At 37.9% G+C, this 25004-nt stretch overlaps 1 protein-coding gene across 8 annotated transcripts in view; it reads right to left on the bottom strand.

Moving 5' to 3' along the window:
* The window catches only part of NCALD (neurocalcin delta), a 410511-nt gene that overhangs the window by 78611 nt on the left and 306896 nt on the right, over nucleotides 1-25004 (bottom strand). Inside the window, exon 1 of one of the 8 annotated variants that reach the window (XM_012762054.3) lies at nucleotides 10873-11250. The exons of the other annotated variants lie outside the window; for them this stretch is intronic. The gene's annotated coding sequence lies outside the window, so the exon portion shown is untranslated. Of the gene's footprint in view, nucleotides 1-10872; nucleotides 11251-25004 lie in introns of those variants that run through there. 8 annotated transcript variants of the gene reach the window in all.

The raw sequence follows: 25004 nt of genomic DNA, 5'->3' as shown, positions 1-25004 counted from the left end.
GGAGAGGGATGATGGTAATTGTCACATGACAATTCGAATGTACTTAATGTGCTGAATCATGCACCTAAAAATGGCTAAAGTGGTAAATTTTGTATGTATACATTACCACAATAAAAAAGTTCCTATTAATCTTAAATCCAGGCATGATATAACCTGATTTCAGTGAGACCCTTTCTTTTTTACGGTATCTCAAAATCAATGTCTTTTAGTCAACCTGCAGCATAACTAAGTTTTGTGCCTTTTGTAACTTTAACAAAATAACCCTCCACTGGGGGATGCTGCCGGAGTGGCTAATAGACTCTTGGTCAGTTCCTGGCATTAATCTGTAGGCCGTTCTGAGGGCTGAAGGAAAAAGAGAATCCTTTTTTCGAATAGCAATGCATTGACCTTTTAAAATTGGAAGCTGACCAACATTTCTGGAGGTGGGCACAGCAGATTCAATGACAGTTTCCTTTACAAAGTGGAATTTGGACCAGAGGTTGCATCTTTCTGAAATAACTTCTATTTTGTGAAGCACCTTCTGGATATACCAGAAAAGAAATTTCATGAAAACTGTAATTCCTTTTAAGTTTTTGTTCACCCTCTCCATAAAGAGGAGAACCCCCAAGAGAGAGAATGGTTTGCTTTAACCACTCCTGGTATTTTGGCTTGTAAGGGAGCTCAGCACTCCCAAAGGTGCATTGGCCATTCTCTCCCGAACAGTCAGGAGGTAACAAGAAGCTTTAGAGTGGGCAGTGGCCTCAAGGTACAGAAACCAATTTCCTCACAATGGCCAGTGATGTTCTGTAAGCAGAACGCACACCTTTTACTCGCCATCACAGCCTGAGATAACTGACTCTCTGTGCTCAATTGGTTTAAAATCTTTATGTTATTGGAGTGTTAAAAAATATATCAGTGGGCTGGGTGCAGTGGCTCAAGCCTGTAATCCTAGCACTTTGGGAGGCAGAGGCGGGAGGAGTGCTTGAGCTCAAGAGTTTGAGACCAGCCTGAGCAAGAATGAGACCCCGTCTCTACTAAAAATAGAAAGAAATTAGCTGGACAACTAAAAATATATAGAAAAAAGTAGCCGGGTACAGTGGTGTATGCCTGTAGTCCCAGCTACCTGGGAGGCTGAGGAAGGAGGATTGCTTGAGCCCAGGAGTTTGAGGTTGCTGTGAGCTAGGCTGATGCCACAGCACTCTAGCCCAGGCAAGAAAGTGAGACTCTGTCTCAAAAAATAAAAAATTTAAAAAAAAAAAATCAGTGTTTTAATTTCCTTTAGGCATTGGACCTTAGAGATAGTACTAATCTGCATGCTACTGTAGTAAAGTTATCTTGGATATCAACATATTAATATAATCTTACACTGCACTAGAATGATTAACACTGTTTTTGTTGGCTACACAGGGATTTGTTTTCTATTATTCTTCATACTGTATGTGTATTACTTTCTTTCATGTATAATTTATAATATTTTTCGGAAGAATGGCATGTTCTGGTTAACAACATTTTGATAGTTGCCAAACACATATATTGATGCCCAGAATTCTAAGACTGCAGATACATACTGACATGCACTCACAACTTACAACCAAAACATTACTGAACATAACTGAGTCTTTCATTGGTGACTTGATTCAGAGACTTGTTTTTCAGAATAATGATGCAATGTCCCAGGGGTTTCATCATGGATATCAATTATAATTATACAATCAGTATAGCATAGCTTTATAGAAAATGTTATGAAGGCTCTAATTATTAAGTTGATTTTGGTTTTATATGAATAAGACTTTGCTGAGTTACAAATAATGTTTTTAAAACTATGAAGTTACACATAGATACGCTTACAGGTATAACCTGGCTAAAGTTAAAAGAGCCACTCATGCAGTGGGGGCAGGGTGGCAAAAGAGAATTCATATTTTTTTAATTTAAAAAGTTGAAACTTTTCTATGAGAAAAATGGAGAAAAAGGGAACACCTAGCTTAGCATGTATTTAGGCTTTTAACATGATGGGTCTAAAGCCAAGGGAAACAAGGTCATTAAAATATTCTCACACTGGCCAGGTGTGATGGCCCACACCTGTAATCCCAGCACTTTGGGAGGCCAAAGCAGGAGGTTTTCTAGAGGCCAAGAGCTCAAGATCAGCCTGGGCAACATAGTGAGATCCCCTCTCTAAAAAAAAAAAAAAAAAAGAAAAGAAAAGAAAAATTAGCCATGGGTGGTGACACACACCTGTGAAGGCCCAGCCACTCAGGAGGCTGGGGCAGGAGGATCGCTTGAGCCCAGAAGTTCGAGGTTGCAGTGAGCTATGATTGCTCCACTGCACTCCAGCCTGGGTGACAGAACGAGACCTCGTCTCTGAAAAAAAAAACAATTCTCACACCGTTAAACACATAATAACATCAGTTATCTGCTCCTGGCCCTTCACTAGCTTCCTGCTGTCTATCAGATCAAATCCAGCTTAAGTGGATAAATTTAGATTCTCCATAGACCCACCTTATAAAGAATACATTTTTTCTTTTTCCTAACCATGTTCTCAATTCCAGGTGTCCTATTTCTGTTACTCGAATGTTTTCATGATGCTCACTGGACTACACTCTCACTTCTGTTGAGGTCATGCCAAATGTCCTTCATCCTTTAAGGCCCAACTCAAAGCTCACTTCCTTTCCAAAGTCATCCCAATGCCACGTATCCTCTGTAGTTAATCTATTCATGAATCACCTAACAGAGATTTAATGTGTGGGTACTATGTGTCCAGCACGACGAGGCGCTGTGAGAGGTTATAACCAGAATGGACATAGCTCTGGGCTTTGTCCAGACTCCCTAACCAGACTGTTACCTTTTCAAAGACTGGCTGGTCTATATTACCCTTTCAGTATCCCAATTAGCTAGAACATCTTGGACAAGGTGGGATGTGCCCTGGTTATTGAAAGGTCTTCAGGAGTCCTCAAACTTTTTAAACAGGGGGCCAGTTCACTGTCCCTCAGACCGTTGGAGGGCCGTTGGAGATTCCACACATGCGCACTGTGGGCCAGGGACAAGTCGGCTGCTAAGCAGGACAGGCAGCGGCAGCAGAAACACCCAGCGGGCTGGATAAATGTCCTCAGTGGGCCACATGTGGTCCACGGGCTGTAGTTTGAGGACACCTGGTAGGTGATTGGACCACATCTGCCCAGTGTCTATAACAAGCAAATGAGGAATAACTGGAGGAACCTTACCAGTCCATGAACATGAAAAGAATATTTTCACAGGTGCTCAACTCCAGGGCCCACTGTATGGAGTTGACAAGTGTTGGATGAGTAAATGAATGAGTGCCTTCTTAAGGGAAGGTGGGAAGACCATCAGGACGGGGTGAAGTTTAAATGAGAAGAGAGTTGAGTATTAATTTCTCTTTAGCAGAGAGACAGAGATGCCTCTTTGTGTAAGCACATAAGAACCACATTTTTGAGGATTCCAAATGCTGGGTTTGATCAACACATGGAGCCACAAGCCAGTGGGACAGCTTCCCTCTGGGAAGCTTTGTTAAGAAGAATGAGACTTGCTGAGTGAGCTAAATCTTACCTGGCTGAGGGGAATGCCCTAGCTTTATTATAAACCATTAGAACAGAAATGGCCTAGAAGCATTGGAAATAGGCCAAAAGAGAGTGTCAAGGAGACAGCAGAGTCTAACAGTAGAAAACTAGGCAGCAGATTAGATAGAGCAGGTGCAGGAGAGGGAGACAAAGGCAGACAAGGACTAAGCAGTGACCGAGGGAAAATGCACAAGTGCCGTCATCCTCACAGGACTGTCCTGCAGGGGGCGTCCCAGCCAGCAGGAGGCAATGGGCGAGGCTTACCAGGGCACACGGTCCAGCCTCAGTGTTGCCCACATCTTCTCTGAGAACCAGCAACAGCATTAAGATGTAGGACACTGCTCCAAATTTACAAGCAGGATGTGTTCCTAATGCTCTTTCATAATTTGACTAGTAACAGAAATATATTTTCTTCCAGAAATTATTTTAGGCTAGGTTAAGTACTTAGACCAAATCACATAAGCCTATTTAATCCATGTGTACCTGAAGTCTAGCCTTCTATACAGGCATTTTGTGCATTTCTAATTACCCCATATGTTCTAGTTACTCTGACTGCCTAAGACATTATTTCAAAACTTATGGGCTTAAAACAACAACTCTTATCTTGTTCATGAATCTGCAATCTGGGGCAAGGCTCAAGAGGGATAGCTCATCTCTGGTCCACTTGGCACCTGGAGGGGGAAGAGTGACCCAGTGACTGGGGCCTGGCATCACCTGAAGGCTTGCTCATTCACACGTCTGGTGGTGGACGCCGGATGTCTGCTGAGACCCGAGCTGGAGGTGTTGGCTGAGCTTTAGGAACACATCCTGCTTGTAAATTTGGAACCATGTCCTACATCTTTCTATCGTGAATGACACTGGCCCTTCGAATCTGGCCACTGTGTTGCAGGAAGCCCAGACCACATAGAAAGACCTTGTGTAGATGTTTTAGCAATCTACATGGTGGCTGGATTCCAAGGGCCAATGTCATACATGATAGAAAAAACAGCCAGAGAGAAAAAGAAACTGTATCCTTTTTATGCTCTGGCCTTGGAAGCCACCTAGCAGTATTTCCACTGTACTCTCTCAGTTGGACCAATCACAAGCCCATTTAAGTTCAGGGCTAGGGCAATAGACGCCAACCCTTGATGGACAGGGAAAAGACTCTGGAAGAGCAGGTGACAGTGGATATAACCACATGGCCATCTTTGGAGAGTACAGTCTGCCACAACATGTAACATGACTTCTAGGGAAAATACAATACAGTAAATCCTCATTTAACACATTGTTGATGGGTTCTTAGAAACTGCAACTTTAAATGAAATAATGTACAACAAAACCAACTTTTTCTCAAGTTATAACAGAACGATGTTATTAGAGGACCTGCTGTGTATTTCAACTTAAAAGGCAAAATAGCACAGTGCATAAAGAGCCAGGACTCTGGAGCCAAACACTTAGCGTCTGCTGTATACTTGTGGCAATTCGCTTCAGCTCTTTTGTGATTCAGTTTCCTCATTTAAAAAACTGTGATGTTGTGAAGAAAAAAATAGTTATTCTGAAAAGAGCTCCAAAGACTCTCTAGCTCCCCAAGTGTTAGCTACTACCTTAATTCCAGGGACATACCTCCTCCAACTCCTGGCTCTTGGGAGACAGTGGTGCCAGCACTACTAAAGGTAGAAAATTAGTAATAATGGTTCACATTATTGAGTATCTAACACCCGTCAGTTATTATGCCAAGGAATTCGACTCAAAAATCCAAGAGGGAAGTACTGATATTATCCAGATATGAAAACCGTGACTTAGGTACAAGTTACTTTCATAACTTTCCCAAAATATCACTAGCAACTGGTAGAGAGGATTTGCTCCCAGATCAGTTTAACTAGCTAGAAGGAGCCTGAGTCCCTGGATGACTCTGTGGAGCAGAGCCCTTCTTCCAAACCCGATTTGTGGGTGAGTGAAAGATGCACAGTGTTGTATTTTGCCATTGGGATTTGGGGCTATTTATGACAGCAGTGAGCCTATCCTGACTGCGTTAGTACAGGGAAGATGGGAGAGATAATACTTGGGCACCAGTAATTTAAGGGTTCTTTTAATAAAAAAAGATGGTTCTCGTTATGTGCATAAAACAAGGTTTCTGCATAAAAGGAAATCATTCTCCAGGTCAGTCTCTACCAGTTTCATTTATCTTCTGAACTAGACGACAAATAGCCTTTCGCCACCTGGGAATCGGGCTGGGCGAACCGACCTGGAATGCCTGACACTGATGGGAACAGATTGCTCACAAATGAGACCAGCTGCTCACCAGCTGAAGAATGTCTCTTCTAAGGTTTGACTCAGGTATAAAATCTAATGGTTCCCAGGTTGTTTGTCTCTTTTCTGATGATCGGATTTTTTTCTTTTAGTACAGATTCTCTTTTTGACTGCAGTGGCTAGCATGGAACCTTGAAAGAAAAGGAACCTTGGTTGCCGGTTCACACGTCTCCGAGCAGGTGCCCTACACGGTTACAGTGTAAGTTCCGTGATGGCGGGGACTTGCCTGTACTGTCCCCCACAGCAGCTCTGGTGTCTAGTCTAATGTCTGCCACATAGTAAGTGCTCAAAATTTGTCAAATGCATTAAAGACTGAATGTCTCAGTAAAAGCTCAAGAAAACAAAAGTCTGAGTCCACAAAGTAACTTGTGTTCTCTATGCCAGTGGCATATATCACTCAAGGAGCCCATCAGGGAGGGACTAAAAATGCTTGCTATAACACCATGGATGCAGTAGCCAGTTAATCCATGTTTGCTGCACCCAATCCACGGTAAGACATAGGAAGGCGTGGGATGGGATAACTTTTGTGAGATGCTATTTTCTATGTTATCTTCAAGGATGTTGTAAATATAGTCATCACAAAATCGATCGTGGTTTTAGTTGTATGAATCACATAAAAGTCTGTGGGAGTCAGCTGAGTAGACAGCCAAAGAACATAACACTCTTCTCAACATTTACCTCTAATAGACAGAGTTTAGATTCATGAAAATAAAGAAAATCCAGAATTCTCTTTTTAAAACTCATTCTTACATCAAAGCAATATGAAGCCTTTGGTGTTCCTGCAGGCACTGGGACAGAATTCAGAAAATATTGACAATCTTCCCATGAATACAGGCAACAGCTGGAATGTCTTTTAGACTAGAGATTTCTTTTCTGCAAATCAAATATTGACTTCATTGTGTTCTCAGTATATTCTGTTTTGCATTAATGTAAGCTAAATTTTAAAGGGATGCTGTGTCTTTAATTAAAGGCATGATGGAAATATATTCCAAAAAACTAAAGTTCACCACAGAGATAAAAAGAACAGACTGTGTTTAGTTTGGAGAATGTGGCTCCAGTGAATTTAAATATTTATCATATAATTTTTATATCGAAGTCTTAATGAACGCTAACTTCTGGTAGTATAAAAAATACTACATTTTAGAATGCTATTCCTAGTTGGATTTCCACCATGGGGCACCAGTTAAATAAAAGTGGATTTCATGAAAAATAATGGTGCATTCCTATTTGAACCTAAAATTTCAAACACTTGTCATTGAGGAGCAAACAGTACAGCCTGGAGTCAGAGATTTTAGACTTTTCCCAAGTTTTTTTTTTTTTTTTAATCAAGTTGCCACGGAGACTCAAAGTCCCCAAGGCAGGTGTCCTTTTCTAATCCAAAGAATAAGAAATGTTTGAGAAAATCTCTTTTCATAATTCCTCTGAGAACACGCGAAGAAAAATTGCTAAGCTTCCACTTCAAATGTGAGGAATTTGGATTGAGTTTAAACAACAGCTTGTGCAAAATGTCATAGCTCCCATTCTCTTACGCAGAGATGGTGGGTACTGATGTCATAGAAAGGAGGGTTTAGGACATTCTAAACACAGGGCTGTGATGGCAGCTGACCAATTGCAAAGTTATCCTGCTGGTTGGAAAGGAAAATCAGGCACTATCCTTTGCACACTTAAAGGGACAAAGGAAATGAGACAATTACCTTACATAAGTCACACTAAATAATAATATTAATACCTCCTACATTGGTCTTAACGATCCAGCAAATCAAATAAGGTTCTGTGTTCTGATTACTTGGGAAGTATATCCATTTCCCACTGCATTGTGAATGTTTCTTATCCTAGAGACCTCTGGCAGATAAACTTTCCAGGCTTTACCTTGAATAACTGGAATTAACATTACAATTCATTAACCCACACGTGTGTACGCGTTACATCCAGCTGGAAAGTCACATTCATTCTTCAGTGCTTGCTTCAAATGTTGTGAGCACACAGTGTACCTTCTAGAGTATTTCTTCGGTTATGGTCTCATGTAACACCCAGCATTCTTCACCTAAATACTATTTGCTTATCTTCTTTGAGTAGATAAAGGTCCCTTTGTAAACAACTACGGTCTTACTTGTACGGCCCATGGTTTTGATTGTGTAACTTGCATTAATGCTATGAGGTTTCCTCTTAATCCTTGCCTCTGCAGGTAAGGGTTTCTCAGTCCAGGTAAAACAAGTCTGCTTATGGATCTCATGGAAGAAAATAAAGGAAAGGTACAGTTTGGTAGCTGTATGGCCATATCATTTTTTCCACACAAAACTTAGAGAATACTGTGAAATCCATATATTCAGAGAATAAAATCAGATGTGGTAGAACTGAGTCTGGAAATGGGATTATGAATTTTGTCCAGTGTAGTTCTATGGCATTTTGTCATCACTAGCTTACATGTCAATTAACTCAGAGGTGGATAGAATTCAAGAGAGCCCAGGGATCTTGGATGGGAAAAATATTACTTCTTTAGTTTAACTAACCTCAAACTGAAATTTAGTATTTCCTTCAATTAAAATGCAGGCCACAAACCACAGTACCTGTGATATTGTTGCCAAGAGAAATCACAGATATTTTCACATCACGTCATCACATTCAAGTTATTGTAAATATCTTGAAATATATTTTGCACTCACCACTACTTCAAATTATGATAGTTACTATACCTGCTGCTAGTTTGTATTATTTAATAATGTATGATTAACAAAACACATATCACAGTTTTTAAAAATTTGGTTAATGTAGTTCAATAGAAGTGGTTTCCTTTGTAACCCTGCATACTTTATTTTATGCATTTAAAAACATCATTCTGAGAAAAGTCTATAGGCTTCACCAGGCTTCCAAAGAGGTCCATGGCACCTAAAAGGTTAAGAATCCCTGAAACTACACACAAAGCACTTAATGCAATAGCCAGGTTTCTAGAGTAAATCATTCCTTGCCAGAATCTTTTGAAGCGGAGACAAACTTGACCTTGAAATCAACACAGTCTCATTGCTGTGAATAGATGATGCTAATGAGAATCATTTTTTTCTTATTTTGCCATATGAAAAGACCTGTAGATTCTAGAGCATCTCTGCTTTTATAGCATAGGTTGATTTCTTCTAATGATAAACTTTACCATTGACATTTTGACATCAACACTGAATTGTTCTCTTATATTTCATACTGCTGAAATCCAGTCTATTTTATAAGAGCATTCAATAAAATCATTTTATGACTTTAATTTAAAACATCATAGAGAGAAAGCCAAGAAAATCTTTGCTACCTGAAAAAACTATAATGATAATTTCAAATTTTGAGTAAAAGAAGTAAACATCAAAATGTACTCCATCAAAGATAGTGCTTTTAAATGTTAGCACTACTGGTCCTATCTGTGTTCAACTGAAATGTCACATATCATTTAACATATTTCTAAGGGTGTTCAGACTATGGCCTCTGGGTTATTATAATTATGAGATCAATTAAATGATGACATGCTATCCAGTAGATGTGCTTTGGATGTAAGCATGTTAGACTTTTGGAAAATCCTCCACGGAGGCTCTGACCAAAAACAGACATATCAAATGCCAGCAAGTTAAACGAATATTCACTGATTGAAAGCTATTAAGAAAATTATTGATATATCCACAATTATTCATGTATCACTGCAGCTAAATACTGTTCATAATTTTCACCTCCAAGAGTAAAATAAATGCTATTGGAATTCTGAAACTAACAGAAAACAAAAAATTATAAATAATATATTCTTGCATTAAATTGAGATGTAATTCATATACTATAAATATACAATCTTCACATATATAGTTAAACCAGTTGTTTCTACTTCTTAAAATACCAGCGATATTATATGCAGTGCTCCAAAATGTGTCTTTTTTTTTCCTGTGAAATTCCTAAGGTGTAGAAACGTGGTTATAAATCTAGACTTTGACTAACTTCTGGACCAGAGGTTTTCTTTGAATTACAAGCCAGAAAACAATCCAACTTGCATATCATGAAACAAAGTCCAAAATGACTAAACTTGGGAAAGAAATGATCTATAACAATACAAATAAAATGATTTGTAATATATAGTGTCATTGGAATAGAGATTAAAATCCTTCTTAATCACAGTTTTCAAATTATTCATTGAAGATCTGGAGCAAATTTTTGGTGCCTATATCTGTGTTTGCATTAAGGTAAACCTTATGTCAATGATACATTTAGTTTTAGGGCTATTGTTTTCTTCTCTAGGTAATTATTTCAATTTTTAAAAATAAAAACAGCTTGCATGACTCCTTAGTAAACAGCATCCAGTGCCATTCTTTTCACAGCAGAATTTTCAGGGGAGGACACTGAAAATGTGCACTTTGCTCTAACAACCAAAAAGCAACTGTATACACACATGTAAAAGCTCCCACCCCAACTTCTTTGGCATATTTCAGATTATTTTTCTCTAAACAGGAAGCTGTTGACAGTTTTTCTTGGTTTTCTCATAATACCAAAGGTTTTAGTTACAAGAAAAATCTCAACTTTTGTTTCAAAGTATGTTATTTCCCGCTGTTCCTATTGTTGCTAATTATGAACACTGCAAACACGATAGAAACCAAATTCTAAACTATTTTAGGCTGATTCAGAATAGGGTATCAATTATAAAAAAGAAAAGTTAGCAACATATTGCAAGGCTATGCTGGAGTTTTTAAACCCCAAACAATACTGAAGGGAGGATTCCTGGAATTCAAGAGAGACTATTTGGCTCCAGCTGCAAAATCCCTATCTCTAAATAATGTTATGTTAGCAAGTGTTGAGCAAGAAAAGAGATTATATTTTAACCTACTTCACAGAACATTAATCCAAATTTAACCAAATTCCAGAGACTCTGCAAGAAACTCACGACTAGAAGCTGCTTCACAATTTTCCCCTGGTACAACAATAATTGCTCACGGAAAACTTGTAGGAGGTAAGAGAAAGGGGAGAATCACAATGAGCTACAAAAACCTCTAATGTTGATATAAAGCAAACTAATTACCTCACACAGAAGAAGTGCAAGATTTAGCAGTCCATGCTCTCCAGCCCTGAGAAACAGCAGCGGCGGCAACGTCCAGCATCCACCAGATTCTCACAAGCCTCTGACTGTGTGGACTCAGCCACAGACTCTGCCTCTAGCTGACGTCAAAGTCCCTGTCACATGGCCAGATGAAAGCCAAGAGATCATTGGTTGTCGTAGCAACCACAGACCGGCTCTGAAATTATTTCAATAGGTCATCTGTCACTGTGGGGTGTGTGTGTGTGTGAGAGACAGAGAGCAAGAGAGAGAGAGCGTGTGTGTGTATACACACTCCGCACAAGCATCACGGACAGCTCCCGAGAAGCTGTGACTCAGGCATGCCTACAACTTTCCTCTTTAAGGCTTCCGTGTCTTTTCTTTATGGTTACTTGCAGGAAATGCATGCCACTCTGAAGTTCCCACTGGTCTCCCTTATCCCCAGCATGAAACATGTGTGTCTCTCTCTGTAGAACAAAAGGAAAGAAACTGAAAAACTCTGGAGGTAGTTTTCTTTGCTAATTAAATTTGTTTGTAAGCAAATGAATTAAAACAGAAGCTCAAGGGGAGTTGGAAGGAAAAACACTTTAAAAACTATATAAGAATCCACATCAATGCACTGATACCATGCTAATGATGGAGAGAAAATTAACTAACACAGGTGGTGGTGGCTCAAAGACAGATGAGAGGGTCTAATGATACCGACACCAAGTAGGATGCAGAAATCAGGTAAGATGAATTCAGGATTCCTGCATTGTGAAATGTCTACCCCCAAAACAATGACCAATACAGTTTCACAATGGCACTACTTTAAAATAACCGTATGAGTAGGCTGAAAACTTTGCTTTGGGGCCGTACAGGTGCCAAATCCTTCCCTCCTAAATCCTCTCATCCAGACCCCTTTGCTGGGATCCACATCCAGCAAACAGGACCAGTGTCCCACAAATGCAAAGCCCAACGGAAGCTTAGAGATTCAGAATAAAAGGGTAAGTCACTTTATGAAAAAGACACCTGCGCCCGAATGTTTATAGCAGCACAGTTCACTATTGCAAAGCTGTGGAAACAACCCAAGTGCCCATCAATTCGTAAGTGGATTAATAAAATGTGGTATATGTATACCATGGAGTACTACTCAGCTTTAAGAAACAATGGTGATATGGCACCTCTTGTATATTCCTGGATAGAGCTGGAACCTATTCTACTAAGTGAAGTATCTCAAGAATGGAAAAAACAGCACCACATGTACTCACCAGCAAATTGGTATTAACGGATCAACACCTAAGTGGACACATAGGAGTAACATTTATCGGGTGTCGGGAGGGTGGGAGGGGGGAGGAGGGGATGGGTATATACAACCACAACGAGTAAGACGTGCAACGTTTGGGGGATGGACACGCTTGAAGCTCTTACTCCAGGGGGGAGGAGGGGCATGGGCAATATATATAACCTTAACACTTGTACCCCCATAATACGCTAAAAAAAAACGGGTAGTCCCGTGTGTTTTTAAACTTCAGCTTCATTTCCTTCATTTCCTAGCTTACTGTTAACTCTGCACACATGCTTATTTCCTAGTTAATTCTCCTTCTTAATTAACAGGAAGCCAATTAAACAAAATGAGATGAAACCCACAGGACTCTGAAAAAGACATTCAGAAAATGTATGCGCATTCAAAGGACAAAGGAGTTAAAAGGCAGGAGAGAAGAGACTGCCCTCAAAACCGTAAGGACCTTTACAGCCAGGGTTATGAGGACTTTTATTCTAGTTTCTTAAAAAAAAATGAAGAGTAGCTATGGGGTGCTAAAATGTAAATGGACACTAAGCCAGCTGGGCAGATTACATTTGTGTCACTGCAAAAAAATGAAATTTCTTCAGTAGAGTCAGAAATTGTTTCCTTAATAAAAGACTAAAGTCCAAACTGCTTGGCCATAAAATCTTCGTATTCCATCTTCCTCTTCATCTTCCTTTACTTCTATCCCAGCCACAATTGGAAGAAGATAGATTTTTATTTGAAAAGTTATTTTCCTGACGCTATTAGCTGTAGCACTGCAAAAGTAAAATCAAACTATAAAGAACTTTCCCCCTTTAATTTCAGATTAATGACAGTTTGGAATTTAGCTGTTTGGATGAGGACAATTGAATCCAATGTCTGTTTAAATGAGTCAGGATGTCTCACAAAGGGCTGATTTCAGCAACAGCCACAATTCACAAATTTGTAATTTGTTCCAATTATAGTTCTGGTTTTCTGTTCAGAAATGCACCCTAGTAATGAGGGGATGGGCAGAGCAGAGAAACATACCCTTCTAGATTTCGAGGGCCCCAAGTTCTCTGAGCTGCCTGCCTTATCCTCTCTGGCTCCAAATCCAATACTGTGTGATCAACTCTTCCTCCTCTTTACGTAGCATTTAAGACAGTAAAACTGCAGTGCCACACTCTGCCAATAGGTGATGTCTTCTGAAACAAATAGTTCTCAGTTCTAAAAATCCCAAAATCAGGGCTTTAAATTGATTAATTTGAAAATTAGCAAAAGCTAACACAATTTCATTTTGAATGGTCTAGCATTTTTAAGACTAAGTATACTTCATTACATACAGACTTGGGTTTAAACTCATTATAAGGTAAAATAATCAGTGGACTGACCTTCAAAATGAAAAGTGGGTGCATGTAGCCCTTTTCTCTATAACATGCTTCCAAGCTGGCATCACTCATTTCCCTTGGCAATCTACCTAGGCTTAGAGATTCCCCTTGAAGGTTAGGAAGCTATCAGTCTCTTGCAGAGTTTAAAGCATGACGCTGATCTCTTTGGAGCTCAGGTTTCTAGAACTTTGGCTAATTAATCTAAATGCAGTTGAAAGCATCACAGGAAGCATGTGTGAGGGCTTTCTCCAATCACAGCCCACCACATTCAAGATAATACGTGTCATTTTATTTTTTCTAATTGACAAGTTATTTTTTAAGGTGAAAATGATTCACCAAATTTAAAAATATCCATTCAAAAATAGTTCTGCACCATATTTTTTACTGGCTTTAAGAATGTCGAGACTGCTTGTTATTAGTTTGACCACTTTGGCAGAAAAAAATGGTAAATAACCCTAAACAAGCAGTCTGATTTGGGTTCACACACCTGAACACGCAGGTGGTTTGGGCATGAGTAGACAATTCTAATCAGCCTTTTTTCCAATGTTTCTAGGTAGAGGTGTTGCTGTCCCTTCTGTCTTAACATTAGTGGGCAGGCCATGGAATAATTATTTGGAGTTACTGGGTTGAAATCTCATGTCTTTTACAGTAGGACCTCGAGCAAATTACAGAAGTCCTCTGAGCCACAGTGCTGACACCCTAAGGTTGCTGGGAGGATTATAAAGCTAATGTATTATAAAATTTTGACACCCTGCTACAGGGTAGATGGCTCAGTATATGTGTCATTTCTTGTTTATCTGTCTGACTGATAAATCTAAGAAGACCTTCAGGGAAAGGATGAAATCTTATACATCTCTGCAGCACTATTGTTAGCACATAGCCCAGAATATGAGTGCTTAATAAATGTTGAATGGCTCAACTATTGGGAAATAAATGTTGAATAGTAGAAAGAAATGGTTCATTTTTCTTCCTACTAATAGGGAAGAGAAAGCCTCTACTCACTTCAAACTCCAAAAAAGATAAAGGAAGAAAAAAAGAAAAAACAAAAATGTTGAGTTATCACAAAATTTTCTAGCAATGGATGGGTCCAAATAAATTTACAAAGTAATAAAACTTATCCCTACTAAATCATAAATATTTATTATGAGTATATGTAAGTTATATCCTGATGTATTTTATGGCTATTGCTGCTGATACTGGAAAATGTTTTACATTACCTGACATTAATTGAGAACTTACTATATGTGGAAAATTGTTCTAAGTGCTATACACATATTAAATCATTTACTATAATAAGCTTATAAGGCAAGTACTATTCTTTTCCACATTTCACAACCAAAGAAACTGAAGCATGGAGAGATTAAGAAACTTGTCTACCTAGTACATGGCAAACCCAGGATTTACACCCAGGAAGCTCAGCTCCATAAGTTTCTGGAAATAATTTACAATGGTTGTATTTTGGGAAAGCATTGAATTATTTCTTAGATGTCTTTTACAGTTTAGTTTTTATTTTTAATTTCTTGTGAAGGGGAGAAGGCCAACTTATCTTTCTGCATCTTAGAACTCTAAACATCTTAATCTAGCTTTGTCTAAGGACTAATAGGACAAAAAGAAGAAAGAAAGAAAGAGAGAGAGAGAAGAGAAAGAACAGAATAAGTTAATCAGGAAAATGTGAATCAAGGAAAAGGAGCAAAGTAAAATTAGTAAAAATATTGTGAAGAAAACTATGCCCAAATTATTATAGTCTTTTCTGAAGCAATATTTAGATTGCAAAGGCTTGGTAAGTTCTGTTTCCCACTATGATGGAGCAGTGTGTATGCAAACCAATATTCTCACTTAGACAAAAATAATAGCTAGATTTTTAAAAAAAAAAATGGTTGAAGGAAATCAAAGAATAGCAAAGGCAGCAAAAATTTTAAGTTCCAAGATCTCAGATAAAAGGAAAATATATTGAATGTCTTATTCCATTTGTATTGCTATAACAAAATACCATTATCTGCATAGCTTACAAACAAGACAAATTATTTTTCCCAGTTTTGGAGAATGGAAAGTCTAAGATCAAGGGTCCAGCAGATCCGGTATCTGGGTTCCAGCAGATCCAGTATGGGTTCATAGATGGCACCTTCTACCTGTGTCCTCACATAGTGGAAGGAGCAAAGCAGCTCTTTGGGACATCTTTTCATAAGAGCATTAATCCCATTCATAATGGCTCTCCTCCATTACATAATCACCTCCCAAAGGTCCCAACCTCCTAATACCATCACTTTGGGGTTGGGATTTCAACATATGGATTCTGGGGTGACACAGACATTTAGTTCATAGTACTGTGATAATTCCACCTTCTCTATATTACCCACTGCCTTTCTCCTTAAATTACTGGCCGGTTCTTAAGAGGTCTGGAACTTTTACCATTATTAGAGACTGGAGAGACAAAACTTGGAGTACAAATCTTTAAAAGCATCTAGGACTCAGAGGACTGAGATCAAGTTAAAAAAAGAGGAATCACAAAAAACAGATCCCAAAATTCTATAATATTTTTTTCCTTGAAGCATCTGCCATGACATAAGATAATAGGACAAGAAGTAAACCATAAAAATGAAGCAAAAAGGCTAAAAACATAAAGGGAGAGTTTAGCAGTCTTACAGTACTGAGGAAACAAAAATTATAGTTCAGGAGCCTTGAAGAATTTGAATCCTGGTAAATAACTAAAGTTCTTATGTCTCAAAACTGAAAGGTTAAGTCTTAGAAGTAATAAAAAACAGGAAATAGATTATACCTCACAAAAGCCAGGACCCATCCTAGAATAATTATAGCCCTTAATTGGATCAAGGTAATTTCCCCCTATTCTAACTACCTTTCAGAGAGAATTAACCCTCTATAAAGGAAGATGACATCTTCTAGAACCTCTAAAATTTTTCATACACCATTTACAATTCAATCCAAAATCACTAAGCATGCCATGAAATAAGTCTAACTGACCAAAATCTATGAGGAAAAAATAGGCAATAGAAATAGACCCAAGGATTATTCATCAGACAGCATCTTTAAAATAACTATAATTAATATGTTCAAAGAAAGACAAGATGGAAAGTTCTACATACAAAAATGAAATCTATAAAAAACAAACATATTAAAATCAAAGAACTGATAAATACAGCCAAAAGCAAGAACACAATAGATAGGTTCAAGAGCAAAGAAGATACATAGAAAGAGAAAATTATTTAAATGAAATATGCACCAGCAGACAGTATCTAGACTGAAGCATGATGAGAAGAAAAGAATAGAAAATACATTAAAGAATGTAAATGACATTAGGAACATGATGAAAAAGCTAATGTGTATTTCAAGGAAGAGAGAGAAGGAAAGAGAATAGGGCAGAAACAACATTTAAAGAGAAGTGACTGAGAAATTTTCAAAACTTATAAAAGACACAAAATAACAGATTTAATAGCCCTATAAACCCCAAAGAGGATAACTATACAGAAAATCATACATAGACATATCATGGCCAACCTACAAAAACTTAAAGACAAGGCCAAAATCTTAAAAATAATAAAAGAAAAACATCACATTAAGTTTAAAGGACCAAAAAAAAAAAAAAAAAAAGACTTTTCAACAGATAATATTTAATATAAAATCCAGAAGAAAATGGAACAAAAAACTTTGAAATGATAAAAGAATGTAAATGCCAATTTTGAATCCTATATATGGAGAAAATGTCTTTTAAAAATGAAGGTGGAGTGGCTTCTGTTCCCAGGAAGAATACAAACTGCAAAATAAATAAATAAACAGAGCTTCAGAGACCAGTAGGACTATAAAAAAGATCTAATATCCAAGTCTTCAAAGTGCTATAATAAGAGGACATAGAAGGTAGGGTTAATTGAAAACATAACTGAAAAATTTCCCAAATTTTGTAAAAGTCAAAAAGCTACAGATTCAAGAATCTGAGAAGATCTCAAACACAATCAACCCCAAGAAATCCACACTCACACAGATTATAACTAAACTTCTGAAAACTTAAGACAAAAAAACAAAAAAATCCCAGAGCAGCCAGAGAATGATCACAATTTATCTATAGGGGAAAACAATTTGAATGAAAATGGATTTCTTATCAGAAACTAAACAGGCCATAGTAAAGTGGCACATTTTTCAACTGCTGAAAGAAAATAACTGTTAATCTTATACCCAGCAAAATATTCTTCAAGAATGAAGGTGAAATCAAGATATTCTCAGATGAAGAAAAGCTAAGAAAATTTGTTGCCAGCAGACCTACAATAGAATAATAGCTAAAGGAGTTTCTCTAAACAGAAAAATAAAAAATAAAAAAAGAATCTTAGAATATCATAATGGAAGATAGAACATGGTAACCAAAAGTGGAATAAGTTTTGTAAATTATATAGTCCTAAATTTTGTAAAGTATGTTTGACATTTGAAGCAAAACTTATAACACTGTCTGATGTCATTCTAAGTGTATATAGAGGGATTATTTAAGACAATTATATTATAAAAATGGATAGAGTAAAAGGACCTAAAGGGGGTACTGTTTCTATACCTTACTCAATCTGGTAAAATGATGACAGCAGTAGACTGTGGTAAGTTATGTATGTATAATGTAACATATAGAGCAAGCAATGAAAAAGTTGTGAAAAACACTATAAATTAAAATGAATTTTAAAATTCAGTAACCCACAGAAGGATAGGAAAACAAACCACAGAAATGAAAAACAGAGAGAACAAACAGAATACAATGCCAATGAAAGAAATGTAGAAAAATGGCTGGAAGTATCAAGCTCATGGTAATCAGCAGCATTTACTTCATTGTGCTCATAACTAGGTTGGTCTCATTGATTGGATTTGTAATTTCCATACAATTCAGTTCAATTGACTTTACTTATTGACCACAGACTACATGGCTAATACAAGCTTTGGGCTTTAAAGGGGAGCCATGCAAGCATCTGTGGACATCATTTCTGTCAGAGCCATGCGGTGTCAGTATCAAATAGATGCTTAAAAACATAGAAAATTTGTGTAGGATTGTTGATAGGGTCATTATATTCACTACATCTTCTTTAAATATAGTTACTAAAGCTCAAGCAGTTGTTTACATGTTCAGTTTATCCAGAAGAAAATGAAGCTGTTGTTAAGAAAACACTAGAATTTCAAGATCTTGGGAATAAAGTACAACCTTATAGGTAAGAAAAGAAAGGACTCTTCCAAACAACTCAAACTATCAAATGTTTTTGCAAGTGAAAAATAGGATTTTCTAAGTTGTATAAAGATGTTCTACCTCTTCCCTGAGAAGATGTGGCCAATAAGTTTGGTCTCCTTTCCCATTATCTCTTAATCAAGAGATACAGTTATCTCCCTGGTAAAGGCAGGACACCAGAATTTCTCGAGATCTAAGGTTAAATTCCTGGCGAGTGCAGCCAAGAGGTTGGAGGCTCCCTTCTTCCATCTAGCCTCAATTCATAAAGCAGAGACAGTACTCCAGGCACAATAGGACCCTATTGCCCTTGACACAACTTGCTTATAGAGCAGAGATTCTATGGCAGACAAGGCAATTCAAGGCTACCAGTGGCTACCACTACCTAGTGCCCAGAGCACTTATTCAGAAATTTTTTCCACAGGGAGAAGCAGTACATAAGAATGGAGAACTCCAAAGATCACCCCAAAGGATTTGACTTTATTTGAAATAGAATGTGGAAAAGTTCAAGCTTAAGGGTACTCTTGTACACAATGGAGATTCTGGTGGTAAACAATTAAGAGGAGGCTGATACCTATACAAAAGCAAAAGCTAACCTATAGATCAGTTGGTTTATCAAAGAAAACCAGGGAAAGAGACAGCTAAAAAGATTCTTCCTGGCATCAAAACAAACCTCAAAAATCAACCTCCAAAACTACTCCTGGTGAATTTAACTGAAGCATTAATTGGAGTAATTATGCTCCAGAGCATTTTAAGAAATACTTGAAAAATCAGCCAAAAATGAGCAGAGCCTAACAGCTTGGTGTAATACCAAATGAGGCAGACCATGTAACGGAGAGACCAGGGAAAGAGATAAATCATGAAAGCCCTGTTAAAACAAGTCATTTTCAGGATAACTGTTGGCATGCCCAAGGTTGTGCCCTCTTAAGATTGATAGTAGTGGCTTTATAATGTAGGGAAAATAGACCTCACAAAATGGTTCATAAAGTCACTTAACAAATAAACAACAACAGAAACAAGTCCCAGAGAAGAGAGGAGGGGAATCAGTATCCAAAATTGCTATACTACATTACCTTAAAGATCCAGCTTTCAATGAACAGTCATGAGATATACAAAGAAAAAGGAAAGTGTAACCTACACACAGGAAAAAAAGCAGGCAAAGAAACTATCTGGGAGAGGATTCAGATGTCATATTTAATAAAGACTTCAAAGCAGCTCCTAAAATATATTCAAAGAACTAAAGGAAACCATGCTTTATGAAGTAAAAAAAAACTACAGTGACAATGTCTCATGAAATAGAAAAATCAATAAAGAGATAGAAATTATATAAAAGAACCAACTGGAAATTCTGGAGTTTAAAAGTACAATAACTGAAATGAATATTTCACTACAGGGAATTAACAGTAGATTTGAACTGGTAAGGGAAAAAATTAGTAAAGTTGAAGACACATTGGCATAGAATACACAATCTAAAGAACAAAAAGTAAAAGAATGAAGAAAAATGAACAGGGTCTCATACAATTGCGGGACATCATTAAGTGCACAAAGCATATGCACTTATGCACAAACTCCCCAAATTTAAAGAAAAGCATTAATGTACACATTCAAGAACCTCAATGAACTCCAAGTAGGATAAGCACAAAGAGATTTGCACCCAGACACATCATAGTAAAGATGCTGAAAGCCAAAGCCAAAGGAGGTGTGTATGGGAGGAAGAATCTTGAAAGCAGTAAGAGAAAAATGGCTCATTGCATACCAGGGAACCTTAATAAGATTAACAACTGACTTCTCATCAGAAATAATGGAGGCCCAAAGGCAGTGGGATTACATATTCAAAGCACTGAAAGATGGAAAGCTCTCAACCAAGAATCTTATATCCAGCAAAACCATCTTTCAAAAATAAAGGCAAAATAAAAATATTCCTAGATAAACTAAAACAGAGAGAATACATTGATAGTAGACCTACTTCACAAGAAATATTAATGGAAGTTCTTCATGCTTAAAGCAAATAACCTCAGATGGTAATTTGCATGACTTGAAAAAAATTAAGAGTGACAAAAAAGGTAATTATGTAATTATAAAGACATCATAAATGCATATTTCTTCTTTCTTTTCTTAACTCATTAAAAAAGCAATATATAAAACAATATGTACATATAATTGTATTATTGGAGCTATAACAAATAGAATTGTAAAATATTGAACAATAACAGCACAAAGGAAAAGGGTAAGAGCAAAGCTGTATTAGAGTAAGAAAATAAGACCATATAGTAATTTGAATCCACAGGGACAAATAGAGAACTTGAAATGGTACAGAAGCTGAGACATAGAGGAATGAAATCATTTGTCCATGGTCACAAAACCAAAGAATGTTAATACTTACTCAATCCCTTAATAGGTTTGGTTATCTGGTTTTAAAATCCAATAGAAATTTATCAGAATAGAATAAAGTCAAGGTGCTCATGAAAACAACACTGACAGCTGAAGGACACATATAAACTATAAGGAGCAGACACAAAATCTCTGAAACCACCATTAGCTGCAATCATAAAAAGTCACAGTCACTGAAACAATGGTAAAGACAGCACCCTTGCATTGTGCTTTATGGTTGACATAGCAGTTTTACAATTCTATTTCATTTGACCCTGAGTGTCAGTAAAAAGCATTTCATCTTTAAAATGGTATGATTTAAGTTCCTACCTCAGACAGTTAGGAAAAGATCACAGTAAAACCAAAGAGAGTAAGAGGAAGAAAGTAATAAAAGGAGAAGAAATTTACTAAGTACAAAACAATGTAAAATAGAGAAAAAGAGAAAGCCACAAGCTGGTCCTTTGAACAAATTAATAAAATTAATAAATCCCTAGAAGAGTGACCAAGAAAAAAAGAGAATGAAGTCTCCAATTGCCAATATCTGTAATAAAAAAGGGACATCATGACAGATGTTATAGCTGTTAAGCAATAGATTTCACAAGCTCTTAGAAAAAGGTATCTTAGTGGTCACCTAATCTATATTACTCCCAGTGGAGAAATTCCCCTACACTATCCCCAAGAGGTAGTAAGTACCTGCTGCTTGAATGCCTTCTAGTGACGGTGAGCTCTCCACTACAAATGCCAGGTCTTCCAGTTGTGGGGATGTTCTACCTGTTAGAAAGTTCTTCCTAATGATGACTCAAATGTCTCCTCTCTAAAACTTTAATATCAGATTCATGTTTTTCTCTTTGATGGTACAAAGAGTAAACTGAATCCTTCTGTTCACATGACTGCCCTTCAGAGATCTAAAGGAGCAGCTATTATGTCTGTAGCAGCAGTTACTGGTCATCCTCCAACACCCATTTTCTCTATCTTCCACAGAAATAGAGTCTTTAGCTTGGAAATAGCTGCCTGGAATAAAGACACTTTCTATCTTCCCTTGTAGCTCTGTGGCTTTGTCATTAAGGACATGCCAATGGGATGTAAATACACATGTCATGTGGTAGCTTCCAGAACCTTCTTTAAAAACAAATGGACAAACTTCTCTGAGCCCTTTGCCCCTTTTCTTTTTCATTCCCTTTACCATGAGTGTGATGGCCACCACTGTAGGCCACAAGGAAGTGGACTATACACCCTAGAGGTGGATGGTGGGGCTGTGGGCTGGAGGAAGGCTGTGTTCCTGAAGGCTTCATGGAGAAAAGATGATATTTCAGGCCCACATTACTTCTCTCTGGATTTTTGAGAGAGAGAAAATCTATTTAAGATGAATTATTACATGTCAAACCTATTCCCAACTATCATTATTTATTTATTTGTTTGGCTTTATATTTCAACATATTATGGGGGTACAAATGTTTAGGTTACATATATTGCCTTTTCTCCACCTGACTCAGAGCTTCAGGCATGTGCATCCCCCAAACGGTCGGTACCACACCCATTACATGTGTATCCCATCCCCTCCTCCCCCTCCCACCTGCCTGACACCCAATCAATGTTACTACTATATGTACACTTAAGTGTTAATCAGTTAACACCAATTTGATGGTGAGTACAAATGGTGCTTGTTTTTCCATTCTTGTGATACTTCACTTAGTAAAATGGGCTCCAGTTCTCTCCAGGATAATATAAGAGGTGCTAGATCACCATTGTTTTTCCGTGGCTGAGTAGAACTCCATGATATACATATAACACATTTTATTAATCCACTCATGTATTGATGGGCACTTCGGTTGTTTCCACATCTTTGCAATTGTGAATTGTGCGACTATAAATATTTGAGTGCAGGTGTCTTTTTTATAGAATGTCTTTTGTTCTTTCGGGTAGAGCCCCAGTAATGGAATTGGTGGATCAAATGGAAGATCTACTTGTATCTCTTTGAGGTATCTCCATATTGCTTTCCATAGAAGTTGTACTAGTTTGCAGTCCCACCAGCAGTGCATGGGTGTTCCTATCTCTCTGTATCCATGCCAACTTTTATTGTTTTGGGGATTTTTGATAAAGGCCATTCTCGCTGGGGAATAAGTGATATCTCATTGTGGTTTTGATTTGCATTTTCCTGATGATTAGAGATGTTGAGCATTTTTTTCATATGTTTGTTAGCCATTGGTCTATCTTCTTTTGAAAAGTTTCTGTTCATGGCCTTTGTCCACTTTTTGATAGGGTTGTTTGATTTTTTCTTGCTGATTTTCCTGAGTTCTATATAGATTCTAGATGTATTATCAGATGTATAAGATGTATCAGATGTATAAGATGCAAGTATTTTCTCACATTCTGTAAGTTGTCTGTGTGCTCTCATGACAGTTTCCTTGGCTGTCCAGAAGCTTTTTAGTTTGATCAGGTCCTATTTATTTATTTTTGTTGTTGCTATGATTGCCTTTGGGGTCTTCTTCATAAATTCTTTGCCTAGGCCAATGTCTATAAGAATTTTTCCAACATTTTTTCTAGAATTCTTACAGTTTCATGCCTTAGGTTTAAGTCCGTTATCTACCGTGAGTTGATTTTTGTGAGAGGTGTGGATCCTGTTTCAGTCTTCTACATGTGGCTATCCAATTTTCCCAGCACCATTTATTGAATAAGGATTCTTTTTCCCAGTTATGTTTTTGTCTGCTTTGTCAAAGATTAGATGGCCATATGAGGATGGTTTTATAGCTGGGTTCTCAGTTCTGTTCCATTGGTCTATGTCTCTGGTCTTGTGCCATTACCATGCTATTTTAGTTACTATAGCCTTGTACTATAGCTTGATGTCTGGTAAACTGATGCCTCCCAATTTGTTCTTTTTGCTTAAGATTGATTTAAACTAAGAACCAAATCAAAGACTCAATACCCTTCACAATAGCAACAGAGAAAATAAAACATCTAGGAATATGTTTAACTAAGGAGGTAAAAGACATCTACAGGGAGAACTACGAAACACTGAGGAAGAATAATGCTGGTTTCCAATCACCCACAGGGTACCCAAGTTGGATCAATGTCTGTCTGTCTTGGGGTTTGCCCTACTTTGCTGGAGTCACCAGGCAAGCAGCACTAGGTAGGGCCGGCAGGTAGGGAGTTCACAGTCTGAGCACCTCTCAGTCTGCTGCAGGGTTCCAAAAGGAAAAGTCCAGTTCCATGTGGGTGCCTTTGGGTGGGGGCTAAATTGTCTCTCTTGGCAGTCTCGGGAGGGGAAAGGAAGGAGATAATGAAGCCATATGGCACCTGCCCATCGGCTCAGGCCTGTGGGGTGGGAGGCATCCTGAGAGAGCTGGGAGTCTGATCTCTGTCAGCAAAAGGCTCACTGCAAACTGGCTGCAGCCATCTCTGAGCTGGTATGGGCAGGTCTCTCCAGCAGCTCGGGGGCCCACCAACAGTCCAAGATGCAAGGGAGGGGAAATTTAACTGCTTCACCTACCCCTGTTGCAGGTCTCCAAGCCTCTTGGGGTTCAGACCCTGCTGATGCCTTTCTCTTTCCAGTTCTGTTCTGTAACTTCTTCCCATGGAGTCTCCTATAGGTTCAGGCACTCTTTTTGACCCTCATCCAATCTATGTTTGTCTGCCTGTTTGTTTTTTTCAGTTTCATCTAAAATCTTTCCTTCTTACAGAAACACTCTGGCAGGAGTTGTTGCTTGTTTGCCATCTTGCCTGAACTCCATGCCCAACTCTTAAAAAGTCCACCATCAAAAATATTGAGAACTTTGTGTAAGTGAAATTCCACATGTTCAATAAACTATGGAATTTTATGAGGTACCCAGGAATCCCTATAAGGAAAGTAGATATGTGTTCCAAAAGCACTGCAGAAGAAACTGGAAAATAGCTCTTCATTTTTCCAAGTAAT

This window comes from Microcebus murinus, chromosome 7 (genome assembly GCF_040939455.1).
Source record: "Microcebus murinus isolate Inina chromosome 7, M.murinus_Inina_mat1.0, whole genome shotgun sequence".
NCBI classification, from domain to species: domain Eukaryota; kingdom Metazoa; phylum Chordata; class Mammalia; order Primates; family Cheirogaleidae; genus Microcebus; species Microcebus murinus.
This window is presented reverse-complemented; position numbering and strand designations above follow the sequence as displayed.